Source organism: Mus caroli, chromosome 5 (assembly GCF_900094665.2).
Source record: "Mus caroli chromosome 5, CAROLI_EIJ_v1.1, whole genome shotgun sequence".
In the NCBI taxonomy this organism is placed as follows: Eukaryota; Metazoa; Chordata; class Mammalia; order Rodentia; family Muridae; genus Mus; species Mus caroli.
In genome coordinates, this window is record NC_034574.1 from 112,154,177 (window position 1) to 112,162,507 (window position 8,331).

Here is an 8,331-nt window from a genome sequence, read left to right on the forward strand (position 1 = left end):
CCACGTCTTCCTGCCCAGTCAGAAAGTTCCTTTCTACTTAACTTGTTAGGGATTCAGTTACCACACTTCTCCTTGCAAGAAGCCTTGGAAAGTGTGTCTCCCACCCACTCACAGGAAAGCACGCATCTGACTCAGGTTCGGCACCTACTGTAGGCCCCAGGCTGTGTGTTACATAGAATACATGCCAGAACCCTTGCCACAATCCCGTGGCAAGAATTAGCCCCACGCAGAACTGAGAGTGTGACAGAAATGAAGAAAGTGCCCTTGTGAAAATTAATATCTCTTGCTGATAATACAGAGACAACTTATGACATTCTTGACTGGTCCATTTTAGCTCCCACAGTCAGCTATCCACGGGCTGAGGCAGGATCCCCCAAGTTTGTGTGTGGGATGCATGGTCCCCACTGGATGGAGCTATGTCTTGAAGCTGCAAAAACTCGGAGACGTGGGCCCTAACTGCAAGGAGTTGGTTAGCTTTCGTGCTTGTACTTAGCCCGTGGTCCCTTTTTCTGTTTCTCTGCTTCCTGTCAGCTACAAGGTAAACAAACGTAATTTTATGCCCATCTGGAACCAGGAGCAGAGTAGATGCGCCCATGCACTGAAGTCTGGCAAGGGCAGTCAGTCTTGCTGTCCCCATTTCCAAACAAGGTGGCAGAGGTTCAGTGACCCAGTGAGAGATGTCAATAGTTACAGTCAGTGGCTCACTCAACACCAGGGTGCAGAGACTTCACCCAGTCTCAATGCTGGCTTTGGAATCCAGCTGCTTTTCACCCCAGCTCCTGAAGTCAGAACAGGTTTTACCAACTCAGCCCCTGCCAGAGATTTGGCATGCATGCCAGTGTCAAGAGCCAAGAGACTGGGACACATCTCTGTGGTTTCCTGAAACTTGGGACTCTCTGGGTATTTCTGTAGCTTCTTCTTCAGTAGGTAGAGACTTGGCTCCATGAGGCTTCTAGTACCCTTTTAAATTCAGCCCTGGAAAACCCAGGAGAGGAAAAGCCACCAGTAACATGAAGGCAGAGCTGAGCTTCCATTTGGGTTGGTTGGTTCTGGAAATGTCTTAGGTTTTCCATAAACGTGCTCCACATCCCCTGAGCTCCCTGAAGCTACGGCACGAATATCTACTGTTGTTCTTTTATGTTTTCAACTTTTTTTTTTGTTTGTTCCATTAAAGTTTTTGTTGTTGTTGTTTGTTTGTTTGTTTGTTTTGCTTTTTTTATCGCAATGGGAACTAGCAGGTGGATGGATGGCAGCTTTTCTGAGGATGAGCTTAGGAGCCCTGGGAAGACCAATTGGACAGTCTGGGGATGTGGCTCTTGTCCCTGCCTGATGGAATGCTTTTTTTTTTTTTTTGGCCTCTGGAATGAAGGAAGCAGGCTCTGTACCGAGCACGAGCACACACTACGGCTTCTTTGCTGTGTATTCCTTGTTCAGTCACATCACCAGGCTTACGGGAGTGGATATGTGAACTCTCCCTGACATGACCATCTCCCTGGGGACTCACCTTTTGCCAATTCCTCCTGTCAGTTCTGCTGCAGATGTTGTGAGGGAGGGGGAGGTGGGGTGCAGCCTCTGGGGGAGATGCATAGAGGCAGGCTCTGCTGGGCAGACTTTCCAACAACTGTTGGATGGCTGATCTTAAAATACAGCTTCCATGCATGGTTTGTCCAGTTCTCACGCTTCATTTCCGAAACTCTCAACCAACAAGGGTCTGGAAGAATCCTGGAGCCTCTTTGAATCATTCCTAGCCCTCCTCTGTAAGGAACCGAGACACCCAGTGCTCTGACAAAAACGGCAGCGGAGGCGTGCTACTCGGTACTTCCAGAAGTTTCCCAAAGCAACAGGTCAAAGGTCGCCTTGGTTTTGTTGACTTTGTCAGGCCCATTATCAGAAATGCAAGCACCCTTTTGTGTAAGACAGTCCAGCCATTTATTCAGCACTCCAGTAAGAAGTTAAAACACATGATTAATCCCTTGATGGTTAATCTTAACTGTCAGGTTTATGGATTTAGACTCACTTAAGGGACGCACCCCTGGGTAAATCTTTGAAGGCATTCCCAGAGAGGTTTAAGTGAGGTGGGAAGACCCACCCTCTGGGCCGCATGCAGCGCCATTCCCTGGAACAGGAATCCAAAAGGGGAAAACCAGCCTCTCGTCTCTTTCCACTTTGCGGCCATGGGTGCCATGTGGCTAGTTACATCACACTCTTGCTATCACAGCCTCTCAAATGTGATGGAACTGTCCCCTCAGACCCCTCCCCCCAAGTAAACTTTCCCTTCCTTTCATCAGATATTCAGTCCCCGTCACGAGAACAGCAGCTGATGCAAACCTGCCTACAAATCATATGGGAAGATGGTTACATTCATTTCGTAAGTAAGAAAGCTGACAGCGAGGACAGGAGCTGTGAGAGGCTGCACAGCCAGCCAGCGCCAGAGCTGGGCACCTGGTCCTGGCTCGTTTGATTTCATCCGACCTCTTGACAAGGAAACAGAAACTGCTCGGGGGTTGGCAGATCTATGACTACGATGAAGAGTTACCATTCACATGGCAGTTTTAAGGCAGTGGTTCTCAACCTTCGGTGTCACGACTCTTTGGGGGATCAAATGGCCCTTTTGCATGGGGGGGGGTTAGCATATCAGATATCCTGCATATCATATATTTACATAAGGACTCATAAGAGTATCAAAGTTGCAATTATGAAGTAGCAACGAAATAATTTTATGGTTGGGGGATCACCACAAAATGGGGAACTGTACTAAAGGGACCCAGAATTTGCAGGTTTGGGAACCACTGGCTTCAGGCAACTGAAAGCCACTTGCCCATAGTACTGAAAGCCACTTGCCTATAGTACTGAAAGCCAGAAGCAAGAACTCATTATCACTGATGTGGAAACCAATGTCCAGCAGGGCTGCACATCCTGTGGGAGACGGGAAGTGGGTGGGGACTCGCCCTCCTCTTTCCAGCCTCAAGGGTCAGAGGCATCTTTGGGGTGTGGCTGCATCTCTGATCCCAACATCCACTGGAAGACCCCACCATGTACTGTGTGACACCTCTCCCCCCAGCCTCTCAAACTTCCTTTTGTATTTGTCTTATAAAGACGCTCGTCTGGGCTAGGACTCTCACTTAGTCAGCAAAGAGTTTGTTTCCCAAGCACTCGGACCAGAGTTTGGTGCCACAGAACCTCCATAAGATGGTGCCTGGTGTAGAGGTGAACACGTGTCATCACAGTGCTAAGGAGATGAGCATCCATGCCTGTCACTGCCCGGCTACATGAGTCAAGTCACAGAGCTTCATGGTGCGCAAGATCTGTCGTGAAGAGCAAAGTAGGGAGTCTCCTGAGAATGATACCAGAGGTTAACATCTGTCCTCCTCCGTAAACACACACATCCATAACCACATGTGTGCCCACACAAGCAGGTGTACACATACCCCCAGAGACTTGCCATTGAGTTCATCATACCTACAAGGTTAATTTAATCTCAATATCCCTATTTATCTCTGCAAGGATGCTTCTTTTAAATGTCTTGTAGATTCTGGGGGAACATTGTCATATGTAAGGACATCAACATTGAGTCAGCTGTGTGGTGTCGCTCAACTGTGAAGTAGACCCAGATTTAAAGCCAGTCTCACATGATTTGACTAGTGTGGCCGTACTGTGACAACTGAGGACAAGCAAGACCCACTCAGTGGAAGGGATTGTGACTGGCAGGTTAGCAGGAAGTAGCTGGTACCTCATTCCTATAATGAAATGGCTAGAAGGAGATCTGACTTCAGGCACGCCCCGTACTGTGTCATCTTTTGGACCAGCTTTCTCGGTAACCTCCCAGTTGAACCTGTAGGAGACTTCCTTTGCCATCTAGGAGGAAAGCACTTGGGAAAGGCTGCTCTGGTCTACCCACTTCTGACTCAGCACTAGATACTCTTGCTGGGGAAGCTGCTCATGTCCTGACTCAGCAGGCAGAGCTCTTATACTTTTGGGTTGGGAGATGGTCTTGCATTTGGTGTTATCTCCAGTCTCTCCGCAGAGTACTTGGGAAGTAGATGGCAGATCTGCCTACCCTAGTTGGGAGGATGGGATTAAATGGAGAGATGAACCAGGGGGTGAATTAACTTTGCCTGGTCTCTTCCGATCTCCCACACATGCTAGTACTTGGTCCAAGCAGGAACCCTTGTTTGGAAAGGGAGGGGGCTGATGAGTGACATTTTCCTTTTTCCCTTCTTTCCCTCTCAGAGGCCCCTAGGTGGATGGTCTCTGGCCAAGGCTGGAGGGTCTGAAATACCACAAGAAAGTAGACCTTTGAAGTCCCCTCTGCTCAGCCAGGAAGCAGTGGTGTTGCCCCAAGGCTCACCCAGGAATGTAATCTTCAGGAACTTTAGACTGAGGACTTAGGAGGCCCCCAGAGACTTGAAGTTGGAACCTTAATGTTGGTTTTAGGGGGAAAAGCTATCTGAACATCTGGATGGGGCTGTGGGAGGAGGCTACAGGATCCTGTAGATGACTGTTTGTGTCTATCCCAGTATAGGAAGCCACAGGGTGAAGATTGAAACTACTGGGCCAACACTATAATTGAGAGAAACTCAGGAACAAGATGATGCTAAATCGCCCTTCTAGAATCCCCGTGGAAGCCCTCACTCTCCAACACGGAGATTTAGATCACAGCATATTAATCTGTTGTGGTTGTGATTCCATACTGTCATTCCATACTGTGATTCCCCATACTGTCATGTAACCCAGTATGGGGGTTGGGAGACATTAGGCAATAATGAAAGGGTTCTCAATGCCTGATGATCAGAAAGAAATTCATTCAGAATCAAACTTGTAAGGCGATTTAGGGTGTCTGGGGATAGCACTAGCCCGTGTTGCATCATGGGATTGCACTGCAGTCCTGGCTCTGACCACATAATCCTACAAGCTTTGTCCTGTGCTGGTTGTCACAGCACACGATGCCAGCAGACACTCCCTGGAACACCTCAGCTCAGATTCCAGACTAAAGCAGAATACAGACTGAAGTGTTCCAACTGTGCCCACAAAGCTTTCTGCTCTTACAAGCATACAATGGCTGAATCACAGAAAACAAAGACTCCTAAGGTTTCTCCGCATTGATTCCTTATTAAGTATGGTTTTGGATTGAACCGGATTAGAATCTTTGATGTTGTGGTTGCTGACTTGAGTTTCCTAGAGGGGAAAAATTATATTCACTGAAATTTGCCTTGAGATTAGTACAGAATTTCCAAAAATTTCTGAAGTGACTTTAAACATATACCTGCCCTCTCCCTCTGTGGTTTTTATTCTGAGTAGCATTTTAGCATTAAGAATTCTAAAATCCAAATATCAATCAACTCTGAAAGTCTTCAAACATTCAGCTGAGATCTAATTATGTAAAAATAAACAAATATATTCATCTCATTAGTATGCAAATTTGTCTTCATCTTTAATAAATAAAGTGATATGCGTAACAAAAACTTGCTTTAAAACAAAGTTCTTTATGATTTTTTTCCCTGCATAGTCGATCAGTATGGCTACATTTGTAGGGTCATATGAAAACTTCTCAGGCAAAAAGATGTCTTAGGTGTATAAAATGTGTAAAAATCCTTGACTTAGACAATGTTATTTGGCCAAGTGAATGATGGGTCTGGTGATACAGTGGTGGTTTTGCTGGTCAATTTTGCCAGGTGTTTATTGAACCAGCAACCCAGCAACAGCTGTGAACCTTCTAGGAACAGACTCTCAGGCTTCCCTCACCTGCTACATCAGTGTGTATCACTCAAGATCCCAGGCACTCAGCATGCACATTTAAGTTGAAGAGTACCATTGGATAAGCTCAGTGTCTATACTGTGCCCAGGGAAGACATCAATAATCAATTGCAGATTTGTTTTCTTTCTTTCTTTTCTCCCCCCCCCTCCTCCTCCCCTTCCTCCTCCTCCTCCCCCTTCTCCCCCTCTTCTTTCTTCTCCTTTCTTCTTTTTCTTCTTCTTCTTCTTCTTCTTCTTCTTCTTCTTCTTCTTCTTCTTCTTCTCCTTCTCCTTCTTCTTTCTTCTTTTGCTCAGAATCTCTCTGTGCCATGCATGGCTCCAGTTAGCCCCTGCCAGGCAATGGGAGCAATGGGTATTGGCTCCAAATTAAACCTATCTTGCCCACTGATGTCAACATTTATTTTCTCCAATATTCTCTAGCACAAAGAACAGTGATTGGTGTGTCTCAGGTTTCTGGGAATGAGCTGTATAGTTGATGTATTCTCCCTCTCCTCAGATCTTTTCACTGATAGCATTCACTCTATCTTTGGCCCATGCTCCCAGCAAATCAGAGTTTTCTCCAGGCCCTGGTACCCAGGCTTACCTGTTGTAGGTGTTGGTATTTACAGTGGGCCATTACCTCTTACAGAGCTGAAATGAATCTGGAAAGATACTGATAATCTCATGAAGAGCCCACCGTATCAGGTATCACACAGGTATCAGACCGGGCAAGCTTTGTCTGGGATGTAGCCCCTGTGTTCAGCACTAAGAATGGCTACCACATAAACTGGGTTACATGCAGTAGTGGGGGGGGGGGCGGACAGGGAAGGCAGAGCATAGGGCTACTGAGACAGAACAGTAATGATTATAAATAGCATCCTTTTGATGTCCCGTCCAAGGCCAGGTGGGAAATCCTTCCTCCCTTGCTTCCCCCACCTAATCACCTTCCCCTCATTTTTCAATCAAGAGTCCTGAGTCGGGCCCGTCCTTCACATTTGTTTCCTATTAGAATACCTTCAGCGACTTCGGTGTGTTATGTTAGATAATTGCTTTAATAACAAACCGAGGAAAGACTTTTGAACACTTTAGGAAGTTATTTTTTTTTCTCCCACGAGAATCTAACAGATGCTGACAGAGGACTTGGGAACAGGGGAAGAGAAAGAACTCAGGGTGTGTGTGTGTGTGTGTGTGTGTGTGTGTGAGAGAGAGAGAGAGAGAGTGCGTGTGTGTGTGTGTGTGTGTATGTGTGTAGCTGGGCTAGGCACTGCTGGGAGTCTATCAGCAGGAAGTGTGTGCAGGCAGAAGCAAGGGATATTTTTCCCACTGTGAGAAGACTCAGCAAGGCCTTAATGCTCATGAATGGAATGGAAGGGGGATGCATTGGGCCAGCAGGGCGGGTGAAGAGAGCGCAGCATGCCCGTTGCATCTTTTCAAGGGATGAACTTGGAGAGTGATGCAGAGATATATGTATCAGTTCGCATGGATGGGCTGGAGAGAAAAGCATTTGTGTGGCTGGGTCTTGGTAGAGCTTTCTCACTGTGCCAAAAAGGACTGAGGAATTTTCTACGTGCAATTCGTTATTTTTAAAGTGAGATGATCAAGCCCGCCAGAAGAACAACTTTTATTTTGCACGCTATGTCAGGTTAAACATAAACCAGATATGGCTAACATCTTGGGGTGCTCTCCCCTCCGCTGATCATCCAAACATGTCAACTCTGCAGCAAGCCTACAGGGGAAGAATAAATGTTATTGACCGGTTGCGGCTGAGGCAGCTAAGGCACAGAGTGTTTGTCGTCAAGAACACACAGTGAACAGACCAGTCATGCGATGGAACTGTAACACCTGAGCCTGTTTAGCCCATCCTCACAGGCTTCCTAAGGATGAGTGTAGAAACCCTAATGTCAGGCTGTGAAATAAGATGACCCCCCCACCCCCACCCCCACCCCCAACCCAACATACACACTGCCAAAGGCTTCCGGGTTGAAGGCTTGCTCCCCAGGTGGAGTGCCACTGAATGGTGAGAGCAGGCTGAGGGATGTGCCTGCATGAGTGGGCGGATCCACTGACAGGTTCATAACAAGCAGGCGCTGAGAGGTCACTGATGGGTCACTGGAGGCGTGGCCCCAGAAAGAGAGATCTTGTCTCCGGCCCCTCCCTAATCTCTGCTTGCTCTTTGCCATGGGGGAAGCTCCCTGGCATCTCCTCACCATGGCCCAGAAAGAGCAGACCGAGCTACCCACACAGCGAACCTTCTGAAACCACAAGCCAAAAGGGACCCCTTCCTCTTTGTGTGTTGTATATTCCTCTCAGGTATCTGTCCCGACAAGGAATGAACCTCTGCAGCGCTGATCCCACACACAGTATCAAGAGCAGATCAAAGCCCTCACGTGAGCCGTAAGACCCATGGCAGGAGAGAGGCTGCCATTGAGCAGTATGTCATTATGTCCAAGAAGAAGCAATGAGGAGCCGGGTCCAGTTCACACACCGTGGCACAGACAGAGGAAGCCCAGCTATTGATCAGTTGACATTACACACAGTGTGATGTCAAGATAAGATGACCAACACTACCCAACCCCTTCGGAAAGACCGCTGCATGAG

At 47.4% G+C, this 8,331-nt stretch overlaps 1 long non-coding RNA gene across 1 annotated transcript; it reads right to left on the reverse strand.

The window, feature by feature from the left end:
- Positions 1–1,910: 1,910 nt before the first annotated feature.
- Positions 1,911–7,780, reverse strand: LOC110293845. The gene is made up of 3 exons (XR_002377870.1): positions 7,693–7,780; positions 6,338–6,395; positions 1,911–3,305 (listed from the first exon to the last, which is right to left on the reverse strand). It is a non-coding gene; the product is annotated as an uncharacterized LOC110293845 (long non-coding RNA).
- Between the last annotated feature and the right edge of the window lie 551 nt (positions 7,781–8,331).